We start from the raw sequence: 14,375 nt of genomic DNA on the forward strand, positions 1-14,375 counted from the left end.
GCAATGCCAGGGCGTGCTAGAGGATTAGGATGAGGCTGGGAATTAGCAGGCCTGGGTTAGGGTTAGCTACGAGCTTAGTGGACAAGCTTGTTGGGTCAGAAGATCAAGTTTACAATGCAAACAAAAGATCGTGCCAAATCTGTGCATGCACTCAAGGTGTTCGACTGAAAGTTATGGGCATCTAGGCAATTCTTGGGGTGGCCAAAAGCTCCAGACCAGTGTCTCTTTGGATGATAAAGAGGGTTGTTAGGTTAGTTGGGCAAGACTAGAAACTTGATAGTGCAAGTTTTTGGAAAAACCATTTCTAGGCAGAAACTAAAGGCTATCATTCCATGGACCAAAATTTCTCCAATGGGTCCACTCTCCTGGACTTAAGGGTTTTGTAGGGAGGACTATAAGCAGGAAAAAGAATCATGGGCAACAGAGCAAAATAAAATGGGGTTGCAGTAGAAAGTTCCAAACTGGGCCAGAGAGCAAAAGAGGATGTTTTGCTCAAATTTTCCATAGAACACCAGTGGGTTTTTGCATAAAGTTGAATAATATACTCCTACTAACATCCCCTAATTTTGGTGGAAGTTTTAAAGAAATATTTAAATAGGTTGTAGTGCAAAGGTGCAAACTGGACCAGATTTGAAAACTTGGGGAAAAGCTCCAAATCTCCAAATGACTAAAGGGTATTTTTGCACAAAAGTGATCTAGGAACATCACATCTCCTCCCCAAATTTTGGTGGGATTTTTAAATGAATTTATCAAAGGGTTGCAGTGCAAATGGGACCCTAAAACTTAGGAAAACCCATTTTAGAGAAATAAAGCTCAGGGAAAAATAATTATAAATAATCCCACTGATAAAAGAATTGTTTTATTTGAGAGGGTAAACAAGTTCAATAATAATTGGAAAGTTTTCACTTGGGGTGAAAACTCCACAACTTAGAAGAAAAGAGAGATTCTGAGATCAAAAATAAATCCAGATAAATAAAAATTTAATTTCCTAGCAAAATTTTAATAAACAAAACATGGTTAAATTTTTGGGGTGTTACAATGACAAGCATGTACCACTTCCCACCAGCTGACCGGACTCGAGCTGGACCAATTGTGTCCATATGTAATAATTGAGCGGGTCTAGTTGTGTTCACCAGATTGATTGGAGGGTGAGAAGCAGATACTTGTTTTCCATGCCGGCATGGGGCACACACAATATCGTTGGTGGCTTTGAGCTTAGGCAAACCTCGCAAAAGATCAAGGCTGCCAATTCGCATCAGGTGGTCAAAACCAACATGCCCCAAACGACGATGCCACAACTGAAACTCACTCATCTTAGAAGAGGCGACAAAACATCGTGGACCAGAGGACAAAAGCACTCCAAAATCAGCACCAAAGATTTTACCAACACGGGAAATACCAAAGACAAGATCACCAGTAGAGTCAAGAACACGAGAAGCAGATTTCTTGAAACGAACCTCAAAACCCTCATCAAGAAGCTGTGAAACTGAAATCAAATTATAACTCAACTTACTTACAAGGGCTACATCTTTGAGAAGACAGTTCTCATTGACTCGCACTGTTCCTTTGGCCACAATGCAACCCTGTGCATCATTCCCAAAAGTGATCTTTTCATCACCAGACGCTTTGCAGAGGGAGGCGAACCATTTGGTATCACCAGTCATGTGGCGTGAACACCCAGAGTCAATAAGCCACTTGTTCGCCAAACCCTCACAACCAACCTACACAAAAGAGCGACAACGAAGTGACTCAGTACTGGGATTAGTAAGTAAACATTTTTAATCCAGTACTGGGTCACTCCCTTTGTAGGAGCAGAAATACATGTGTTATTAGCATGCAATGCAAGGCCATCTTGATACCTACAATTTTTTTGACCTCTACCCCTAGTAAAAGTGGTCTCGTTGGATTTAAAATAGTCTCTCCTACCCGAGCCATGCAAGTACTCACTCTGACCATGTGTGTTAGAAACATGCAGCGCACGAGCCTGTCATTGCATGCCTCTAAGAGCACGAACACGAGATCTACGTTCATCTCTCAGTTTTTTGAAGCAAAACTCAGCAAGGTGTCTAGACTTGTGGCAATAGGTGCACTGGTAAACTATTCTCTCTTTTTCAGCACGAGAACCAGTGGAAGGAGAAGTACCCTTGTCATTTGGACTCATGGGCAAAAGTCCCCCAGACTAAAAAATTGTCGCTCTCTCATCCTCACGGACCAAGATAGCTCCATCACTTCGAATGCCTATGGGTTCTGGAGGGTTGTTCCTAGAATCTTCCACAAAGTCAAAACCAAGACCTAGACCTTTACTCACCTTTGACTTATCTAAAATCATGTTTAATCTTTTCTCACCACTTGAGAGCTTTTCTAGGGTCGTCTTGAGGTAAGCTACTTCTTTTGCATAGGAAGCACACGATAGACACTCTTTTAAGGAGGACACCCTCACAGCTCTCCCATATCTATCCTTGTAGGCCTGAATCTCAAGTTTTAATCCCTCACAAGAGACACAATCTACACTCACAGGATTTGCTACACCCTTGCCAAACCTGACCCGAAATGCTTCATGCATTGCAACAAGATCATTCTCAAGTATGGTACAGAAAGTACAAGTAGTAACAGAACTAGAAGAAGCATCACAAGAATCATTAGGTTTTTTTGAATTTGAAGCTTTAACAAGATCATATTTCTTATAGAGTTCACTGAGATGAGCTCCTAGTTCCTCAACTTCTTCTTCGAGTTTAGGACAATTTACACAATTTCCAGGAGCACGCACATCTAGGATCATTTGATTCAACTTTTTAACCCTATCATCAAAGTATTTGCACTTCAAACAAGAAGGAGGATTCTCTGCATCAAAAAGTGTTTGTTCAAGATTCTTAATTCTAGCATTTAATTTATCACAGTTTGGGCAGGCACAGTCTGGAACTTTAGGAACATACATAGGTGTATTTTCAACACAAAGGGAGCAAGGGCTCAACTTAACATCAGCAAGTTCATTGCTAGCAGATTCAAGCAGCTGTGACATACTAGCATGAGTATTCCTAGCAAGTTCTAATTCAGCACGCAACACATCACATCCAGCACAATCATCAATATTATGAGAAGGCACACTAGCAGTAGCATCCTTCAGTGTAGTTATTTCTAGTGTGAGAGAATCAATTTGAGCAAGATTATCATTTATGGTGCACGTGCATTTTTAAGGACTTTTGCTTGCGTTAAAAACAGATTTTCAACTTTCACATACTCAGCATATAATTCATCATAAGACATGTGTACCTCATCCGTGTTGTCGTTCTCCTCAATAGCCTCATGAGCCATAAAACACATGCCGGTGAGCCGATCAGCCGCCTTTTTCTTTGTATCCTTCCCTTTGGGAGAAGGAGGATCATCCTCACCACTCTGGTCAGAGTCGATGTCACTTAAATCTACTGCAGATTGTAGACCCGAAGCGATTGCAGCAACCATCTTTTGAAGATGCTTCTCAGCCTTTGGCCGGAACTTGGTTTCATGACGAGAGAACGATTTCTTCTTGCTATAGTTGTTCTTGCCACCACTATTTTCACCATAATCTTTGAAATTTGGACAATCAGACCTATAGTGCCCCTGCACACCACACTCAAAACAGATTTTTGTGTGTTTGCCTTTCCTTTCTCTCACGTTTTTATAAGCTCGGGAAAAACAGCGGACAAAAAGAGCAAGATCATCCTCAGGCAAAGATTCAAGTTGTTCATCAGAGACTGAAACCAAACAAGCAAGTGAAAAACCAGAAGAAGGACCACTGCCAGACTCAGAAACACTAGAGGGACCATGTGCAGTTTGGCATTCACTACCAACTAGTGCAGGAGTCCTGTTCCTAGGTGGGTTTCTACCTTCACTGGCTATTTGGTGAGTTTTAAGCTTGGAGAACAACATGTCTACACTGAACTCATCGGGTTTATGGGACTCTTGAATCGCGATCTTTCTCATCTCATAGATTGGGTCAAGAGAGTTTAGGATGTGTCTAGCTTTCTCAGGATCAGTGTACACAACCCCGACACCCCTCAATTTCCCAACTATGACCTCAAACCTACCAAACATGTCCTCTAGAGACTCACCAGGTAACTGCTCAAATTTGTTGTACTCGGCTTTGTAAATGTCCTGACGAGCTGTCTTAATCTCACTAGTGCCCTCGTGGTAAGTGATGAGAGTGGACCAAATTTTGTGGGCTGTGTCTAGGTGTCCAACACGCTCATGCTCTCTCCTATCCAAACCCGACAAGAGAATGTTAATAGGTTTGGAATTATTTTCAACATCAACTATATTCTCAGGACCAACACGAGCAGGTATTGCAAAATCTCGCACAACAATTTGCCATATCGCATACCTTTGAGCTTCAAGAAATGTTTTCATCCGAGACTTCCAAAACGGCCAGTCACTCCCAGAGAACAGCGGAGGACACGACGGGTTCGCAAATGACTCCATGGCTCAAGAGCTGATTAATGCTACAGATGAGCCGATCGGGCTCTGATGCCAATTGTAGGACCGAATGCCGGGAGTCAGAAGGGGGTTGAATGACGACCTTGAAAATTTTAACCTCTTAAATTTTGCACGATAGTTACGGAAAAACTATGGTGCTCGGAATAGAGGAATACGCAGCGGAAACAAAATATGCATGTCAAAACAAACTGAGACTAGTCCAACAATTCTCAAATCTTGACTTGAGAGCTCAAAGAATAATAAGCACTGAAAAGTGTACTGGAAAAATTAGTGCTTAATTAGACCAAGAGGTTACACGGCAAGGTTATAGGCTAATCAAATGGGAGCTTAACTTGCACGTACTAGCAGAATACTTTTTCAATGAAGAAGAACTACACTGCCTGTAGCTGATTTCACTAGACGAGAACCTGTAGCACATAAAGCAGCTAGACTAGCAACTAATTGAAATCCACGATTTTAGTTCTACCGATTTGGGCTGACCAACTCTGCTATCCTGAAGATGAACGACAGATAGCTGAAGATGAACTAAAACCTGAGAAAATCACGCCAAGCAGAAATATAAAAGGGAGCGAGCCAGTAGCATCAGCGGATGCTCTTCCGTTCGACAGAGAACGCCAAGAAATTTGCTAGAAATACAGCGACCCCAAATCGAAACAAGAACAGAGGACCAACTCAGTATGAACTCGCACAAAATAAATCACGAAAGATAAAATCCTGTGCCATCCTCAAGAACCCATGAAGAAAATGAACAACAACCAGATTCAAAGCTAGGGATCGATGCGTATGAAATTAGACATGATTTAGCATCACAAAAACCCCATTACAGCCAAGGAATCAAAGGGACAAAATTAGTACAGCAGAAAAACGAAATTTGCAAGGACAAACAGCAGACCTCGACAATAGTAAGGCTGGGAGCAATTTGACGATTTATTTCTCAGATTTCTGGAGTTACAAGCCTCTCTCACATAGGCTAAATCCCACACAGGAAGCTCTCTCTCAAATGTGCGGCGGCTGCTCTGTTTTCGCTCGTCGGTGGTTCCTCTGTTCCTACCCCACAAGGGAAAACCTAGCAGCTCACATATAAGGCTGGATCAGCCTTCCACCGCCATTGAATGGGCTATGGTTCCCACCGAATGGGCCAAGCCCAAAACACTAAAACAAATAGCCATTTTTACTTAGCCACTTGTAAATAACATTTTCCACTCTTAAGCAACACCACAATCACGCTCTTGGTTTGCTTCTTAGTGGATTTTGGTAAACATGCCAAAATAACCTTCACTTGACATGGTCTTCTCGTTTGCCTCCATATAGTCCTTGTCCAAAACTTGTGCGTTGCTTTGAGCCGCACGATCCCGCACAACGTCCATGGTCACATCTTAGTTCTTCAAGTCTTATGCCAACCATCCTCGTTGTCGACTACCGCCGCTCACTGGAACCTGCACACAATGGAAATAAGAAACTATTGTGAGCACAAACTTCCTGAGCTTGACCCAAGTCAATCCAAATTAATAGTTTAATACAATCAACACCATCCAGAAAAGTCGCATAAAATAGATCACGTCCTTGATCCGACAAACTGTGATTTTCAAACTTCACTAAAATAACTCTCAAAGCGAGCAAAAGCATTGGCAATATAATCATCACAAAATTAAGGGTATCACCACATGGACTCACAACTATGTTGATCATATCTACTATATGATTCACGCTCGACCTTTCGGTCTCAGTGTTCCGAGGCCATATCTGCATATGCTAGGCTCGTCAAGTTTAACCTGAGTATTCCGCGTGTGCAACTGTTTTGCACCCGTTGTATTTGAACGTAGAGTCTATCACACCCGATCATCACGTGGTGTCTCAGCACGAAGAACTTTCGCAACGGTGCATACTCAGGGAGAACACTTATACCTTGATAATTTAATGAGAGATCATCTTATAATGCTACCGTCAATCAAAGCAAGATAAGATGCAGAAAAGATAAACATCACATGCAATCAATATAAGTGATATTATATGGCCATCATCATCTTGTGCTTGTGATCTCCATCTCCGAAGCACCGTCATGATCACCATCGTCACCGGCGCGACACCTTGATCTCCATCGTAGCAATGTTGTCATCTCGCCAACTTATGCTTCTACGACTATCGCTACCGCTTAGTGATAAAGTAAAGCATTACAGGGCGATTGCATTGCATACAATAAAACGACAATTATATGGCTCCAGCCAGTTGCCGATAACTCGGTTACAAAACATGATCATCTCATACAATAAAATATAGCATCATGCCTCGACCATATCACATCACAACATGCCCTGCAAAAACAAGTTAGACGTCCTCTACTTTGTTGTTGCAAGTTTTACGTGGCTGCTACGGGCTGAGCAAGAACCGTTCTTACAATCAAAACCACAACGATAGTTTGTCAAGTTAGTGATGTTTTAACCTTCTCAAGGACCGGGCGTAGCCACACTCGGTTCAACTAAAGTTGGAGAAACTGACACCCGCCAGCCACCTGTGTGCAAAGCACGTCGGTAGAACCAGTCTCGCGTAAGCGTACGCGTAATGTCGGTCCGGGCCGCTTCATCCAACAATACCGCCGAACCAAAGTATGACATGCTGGTAAGCAGTATGACTTGTATCACCCACAACTCACTTGTGTTCTACTCGTGCATATAACATCTACACATAAAACCTGGCTCGGATGCCACTGTTGGGGAACGTAGTAATTTCAAAAAAATTCCTACGCACACGCAAGATCATGGTGATGCATAGCAACGAGAGGGGAGAGTGTTGTCCACGTACCCTCGTAGACCGAAAGCGGAAGCGTTAGCACAATGTGGTTGATGTAGTCGTACGTCTTCATGATCCGACCGATCAAGTACCGAACGCACGACACCTCCGAGTTCAGCACACGTCCAGCTCGATGACGTACCTCGAACTCCGATCCAGCCAAGCTTTGAGGGAGAGTTCCGTCAGCACGACGGCGTGGTGACGATGACGATGTTTTACCGACGCAGGGCTTTGCCTAAGCACCGCTACGATATTATCGAGGTGGACTATGGTGGACGGGGGCACCGCACACGGCTAAGAGATCAATGATCAATTGTTGTGTCTATGGGGTGCCCCCCTGCCCCCATATATAAAGGAGCAAGGGAGGGAGAGGCGGCCGGCCAGGAGGAGGCGCGCCAGGAGGAGTCCTACTCCCACCGGGAGTAGGACTCCCTCCTTTCCTAGTTGGAGTAGGAGAAGGGGGGAAGGAGGAGGGAGAGAGGAAGGAAAGGGGGGCGCCGCCCCCCTCCTTGTCCAATTCGGACTAGAGGGGGAGGGGGCGCGCGGCCTGCCCTGGCCGCCCCTCCTCTTCTCCACTAAGGCCCATGTAGGCCCATTAAACCCCCGGGGGGGTTCCGGTAACCCCCGGTACTCCGATAAAATCCTGATTTCACCCGGAAAACTTCCGATATCCAAATATAGGCTTCCAATATATCAATCTTTATGTCTCGACCATTTCGAGACTCCTCGTCATGTCCGTGATCACATCCGGGACTCCGAACTATCTTCGGTACATCAAAACACATAAACTCATAATATAACCGTCATCAAACTTTAAGCATGCGGACCCTACGGGTTCGAGAACTATGTAGACATGACCGAGACACGTCTCCAGTCAATAACCAATAGCGGAACCTGGATGCTCATATTGGCTCCCACATATTCTACGAAGATCTTTATCGATTAGACTGCATAACAACATACGTTGTTCCCTTTGTCATCGGTGTGTTACTTGCCCGAGATTCGATCATCGGTATCTCAATACCTAGTTCAATCTCGTTACCGGCAAGTCTCTTTACTCGTTCTGTAATACATCATCCCGCAACTAACTCATTAGTTGCAATGCTTGCAAGGCTTATAGTGATGTGCATTACCGAGTGGGCCCAGAGATACCTCTCTGACAATCGGAGTGACAAATCCTGATCTCGAAATATGCCAACCCAACAAGTACCTTTGGAGACACCTGTAGAGCACCTTTATAATCACCTAGTTACATTGTGACGTTTGGTAGCACACAAAGTGTTCCTCCGGTAAACGGGAGTTGCATAATCTCATAGTCATAGAAACATGTATAAGTCATGAAGAAAGCAATAGCAGAATACTAAACGATTGTGTGATAAGCTAACGGAATGGGTCAAGTCAACCACATCATTCACCTAATGATGTGATCCCGTTAATCAAATGACAACTCATGTCAATGGCTAGGAAACATAACCATCTTTGATCAACAAGCTAGTCAAGTAGAGGCATACTAGTGACACACTGTTTGTCTATGTATTCACACAAGTATTATGTTTTCGGTTAATACAATTCTAGCATGAATAATAAACATTTATCATGATATAAGGAAATAAATAATAACTTTATTATTGCCTCTAGGGCATATTTCCTTCACAACCAAGCTGACATTCCCCCGTAGCTATAGAGGGAGCGTCATGGATGGTGCTGCATCATGTACGCCTTGACTAAAGAGTAAGCCGACGAGGTGCTCAAGGTGATAGCGCTTTGTGCTGATGTCAAGGTAGCCTAGAGAGAGGGCGTGGGTGCCGAGGTTGAGGTTGCCGTGCGAGGGGACTTGTGATCAGGGTTGAGTTGAAAGTTACCAGTCTTGAGGTAGTCGCACGTGAAGTCGTGAGCGCGAGGATGCGCGATGGGTTAGGGTTGCAAGGATGTGCCTTTGAAAAGCTGGTAATGTGATCAAGGTAGTTGTTAAGGAGGGTGTTGGTGCTGAAGACAATTTTTTGAAGCTGACACAGGCGAGGTGCCATGACGGGTTCGCCAGGTTTGAGGATGTGCCACGATGAAGGCACACGTCTATGTTTCCTGTATCGACTGTGTGAGATAGGAAACGCCACAAACCATGCATATGTCACAGGGTCGCGATGTGCATATCGTGAGTTAGGCCGGATCCTCTTGACGCCTCATGATCTGAGGGGGAGAAGATGGAATTGGAGTTGCATGTTGCCGATGTCGTCGATGATCACAAGATCAAGATGGAGAAAATGCGCTTGAAGATTAGAAAGATTAGAAAATATGCCATTGATAGTGAGGCTTGGTATCATTATGCTGTTGGATCAATTGTTACCTTAGTTGCGATCTTGATCGCATTTGTTGTTGCATTTAAATTCTTTAGTTAGAGAGTTATTTGTTTGTTGCATTTAAGTCTTGTATGAACTTTATGTATGAACATTATGTATGAACTTTATGTATGAACTTTATGTATGAACTTGTATTAATTTCGTCTATTCGGTGTTGTGTAATGAAGATGAGCCGACAATGGATGTACGATGACCGATGCTCTCCCGAGTTCATTAATGGCGTGCAAACTTTTCTGCTTGTGGCTGAGGCAAACAAGCGGGCGGATGGTTTTATGCCTTGTCCATTTTTAGTATGTAAGAATGATCACAATTACTCTACGTCAAGAACCATTCACATCCACCTGTTTAAGTCCGGTTTCATGCCCCACTATAATGTTTGGACCAAGCACGGAGAAAGAGGGGTTATGATGGAAGACAATGAAGAAGAAGAGGACGACGACCGCTATCCTGGCCATGGGTTCCCTGAATACGATGATACAACAATGGGGGAAGAAGCTGAGCCGGCAATGCGGGAAGAAGCTGGAGAAGAGGCATCAGATGAGCCCGCTGATGATCTAGGTCGGGCCATTGGCGATGCAAAGAGAAACTGCGCAAGTGATTTGGAGAAGAAGAATTTGCAGCGCATGTTAGAGGATCACAAGAAATTGTTGTACCCGAATTGCGAAGCTGACAAGAAAAAGTTGGGCACCACACTGGAATTGCTGCAATGGAAGGCGGAGAATGGTGTATCTAACAAGGGATTTGGAAAGTTGCTGGTAATGATAAAGAATATGCTTCCAAAGGACAACGAATTGCCCGAGAGTACGTACGAAGCAAAGAAGGCTGTCTGCCCTCTAGGGTTAGAGGTGCAGAAGATACATGCATGCCCTAATGACTGCATCCTCTACCGCGGTGAGTACGAGGATTTGAACTCTTGCCCGGTATGCGGTGCATTGCGCTATAAGATCAGGCGCGATGACCCTGGTGATGTCGAGGGCGAGCGCCCCAGGAAGAAGATTCCTGCCAAGGTGATGTGGTATGCTCCTATAATACCACGGTTGAAACATTTGTTCCAAAACAAAGAGCATGCCAAGGTGATGCGATGGCACAGAGAAGACCGTAAAAAGACGGAAAGTTGAGAGTACCCGCTGACGGGTCGCAGTGGAGAAAAATTGAGAGAAAGTATGGGAAGGAGTTTGCAGATGACGCAAGGAACGTATGGTTTGTTCTAAGCGCAGATGGCATTAATCCTTTTGGGGAGCAGAGCAGCAACCATAGCACCTGGCCTGTGACTCTATGTTTGTATAACCTTCCTCCTTGGTTGTGCATGAAGCGGAAGTTCATTATGATGCGAGTGCTCATCCAAGGCCCTAAGCAACCCGGCAACGACATTGATGTGTACCTAAGGCCATTAGTTGAAGAACTCTTACAACTGTGGAATGGAACAGGTGTACGTGCGTGGGGATGAGCACATGGGGGAAGAATTTGACCAAAAGGCCTTGCTGTTCATGACCATCAATGATTGTCCTGCTCTCAGTAACCTTTCAGGACAGACAAACAAGGGATACCGCGCATGCACGCACTGTTTGGATGATACCGACAGTATATATTTGGAGAATTGTAGGAAGAATGTGTACCTGGGACATCGTCGATTTCTTCCGAGCAGGCATCCCGTAAGAAAGAAAGGCAAGCATTTCAAAGGTGAGGCGGATCACCGGACGAAGCCTCGCCACCGTACTGGTGCTGATGTACATGATATGGTCAAGGATTTGAAGGTAGTCTTTGGAAAGGGTCCTGGCGGACAACCTGTTCCGAATGACGCTGACGGACGTGCACCCATGTGGAAGAAGAAATCTATATTTTGGGACCTGCCCTATTGGAAAGATCTAGAGGTCCGCTCTGCAATCGACGTGATGCACGTGACGAAGAATCTTTGCGTGACCCTGCTTGGCTTCTTGGGCGTGTATGGGAAGACAAAAGATACACCTGAGGCACGGGAGGACCAGCAACGTATGCATGGAAAAGACGGCATACATTAGGGTCATGCCAGCTACGCTCTTACCAAAGAAGAGAAGGAAATCTTCTTTGAATGCCAGCTTGGTATTAAGGTACCATCTGGCTTCTCGTCGAATATAAAGGGAATAATAAACATGGCAGAGAAAAAGTTCCAGAACCTAAAGTCTCATGACTGCCACGTGATTATGATGCAACTGCTTCCGGTTGCATTGAGGGGGCTTCTACCGGATAACGTTCGATTAGCCATTGTGAAGCTATGTGCATTCCTCAATGCAATCTCTCAGAAGGTAATCGATCCAGAAATCATACCAAGGTTAGAGAATGATTTGGTGCAATGTCTTGTCAGTTTCGAGTTGGTGTTCCCACCATCCTTCTTCAACATCATGACGCACGTCCTAGTTCACCTATGCGAAGAGATTAACGTTTTGGGTCCTGTATTTCTACACAATATGTTCCCCTTTGAGAGGTTCATGGGAGTCTTAAAGAAATATGTTCATAACCGTGCTAGGCCAGAAGGAAGCATCTCCAAGGGCCATGAAAATGAGGAGGTCATTGAGTTTTGTATTGACTTTATTCCTGACCTTAAGCCGATTGGTGTTCCTGAATCGCGGCATAAGGGCAGACTGGATGGAAAAGGCACGCTAGGAGGGAATCAAAAAATATGTATGGACGGACATTCTCTCACTGAAGCACACTACACAGTTACACCGAATTCCGCCTTGGTGGCTCCGTATATGGACGAACACAAGAATTTTCTACGCTCCAAACACCCGGAGCGGTCTGATGACTGGGTTACACGTGAACAAACTAGGAGTTTCGCCGGCTGGTTGCAGACACGTACCATGCATGACGCCTCTATTGAAGATGACCTATACTCGCTGTCCCAGTTACCATCTTCGAATATAATGACTTTCAAAGGGTACGAGATAAATGGTAATACATTTTACACGATATCCTAAGATAAGAAGAGCACCAACCAAAACAGTGGTGTCCTCTTTGATGCAACAACCAAGACGGGAAAGGAAACATATTATGGTTACACCGAGGAGATATGGGAACTTGACTATGGATGTGGTTTGAAGGTCCCTTTGTTTTGGTGCAAATGGGTCAATATGACACGATATGGGGTAACGGAAGACCCGCAGTATGGAATGACAACAGTGGATCTCAACAATCTTGCGTATGCAGACGAACCATTCGTCCTAGCTAATGATGTGGCACAGGTTTTCTATGTGAAGGATATGTCTACCAAGCCGAGAAAAAGAAAAGATAAGGAAGCGAATGCATCATACGATGAGCCAAAGCGCCACATAGTTCTTTCTGGGAAGAGAAACATCGTGGGAGTGGATGACAAGACAGACATGTCAGAAGATTATGAAAAGTTTGAAGAAATTGCTCCATTCACAGTGAATATTCACCCGAGCATCCAGTTAAATGATGAAGATTTTCCATGGCTACGGCGCAAAGGGACACACGCGAAGAAAAAGTTTCACACCCAAAGATCTGGGAAGTGATCGGCTTCACTATCATCACTTTCTTCTGTGTTTCACACCCAGGAGGGAATCTCTGTAATAGTTAGGGTAGTTATGTGTTTTGGCATTTGAAACACGAAGAAATTTTATGTGCAAACAAATTCTTTCAACCATTTACTGATTTTTTCAGCTAAATGACCCTGAAATTGAAAAGCATTTCAAATGAACTCAGAAAAGGTTGAAGGTTGGCATGGTATCATAATTTCACCCACATAGCATGTGCAAAAAAGTAGAGAGGGTTACCGCAAAAAACTGGATGCACTTCGTGTACAAAAGGGACAATCTCTTTCGAAGTATCAGGGTTTCGAACGAAAACTCATCCGTTACAAAGGCATTTCATTTTTTAAATAACCTAAGCATTACCAAATTGAATATAATGATAAAACACACTAATATTAAACATAAGATAAAATAATCACTGAAAAATCTATTTTCAAAGTTATGTTATTCACAAACTAGTGATTCACACAAATTTCAAGTAATCCAAAATGTAAACTATTCAAATTTGTAAACTACCGGCACTAATAGAAAGTTTGTACTTTTTTGTACCTAAAGCAAAAATATTCACAAAGAAACTCTAAATACAGCAAAAAACAACTCAAAAATAAATAAAACAAAAATAAATAAAGCAAAAAAATAAGAAAATAAATAAGCCCACCTACTGCGCCACAGCGGCCTGCATACGACTAGAAATCCAACCTGTTGTTGGGCCAAGATGCAGGCCCGCAAAGGCCCAGTAGGCCCACAGGGCAGCACAGAACATTTAGGCCCAGTAGGCCTGCTTTGGAGAGGAGCTCGAGAGAGCTACCGCACTGGGGCTTATAAACGAGTGCGGGCGCCCCTCGGCTAGCGAGGTGGGACTAAACTTGCCGCACCGCACCTGTGCCAGCGCACCCCCTTTAGTACCGGGTGGTGGCTCCAACCGGTACTAAAGGGGGGGCCTTTAGTACCGGTTGCAGCCACCACCCGGTACAAAAGGGGTGCACTTCCCGCCGCTTGGCCTAGCCAAAATCGACCTTTAGTGCCGGTTGGTGGCTCCAACCGGTACTAAAGGCCCCTCCTATATAAACAACACTTATGAAAATTTCGTCACTTTTCTCCCACTTCTCTCTGCTTCATCGCCGCCGCCGTCGCGTCGTCCCCGTCGACTCCGCGCCGCCCCCGTCCTCGTCGCGCCGTCCGCGTCGCCGGCCCGTCCCCATCTCCGCACCGGCCCGTGTCCCCGTCCCCGCAC

Source organism: Triticum aestivum, chromosome 5D (assembly GCF_018294505.1).
Source record: "Triticum aestivum cultivar Chinese Spring chromosome 5D, IWGSC CS RefSeq v2.1, whole genome shotgun sequence".
In the NCBI taxonomy this organism is placed as follows: Eukaryota; Viridiplantae; Streptophyta; class Magnoliopsida; order Poales; family Poaceae; genus Triticum; species Triticum aestivum.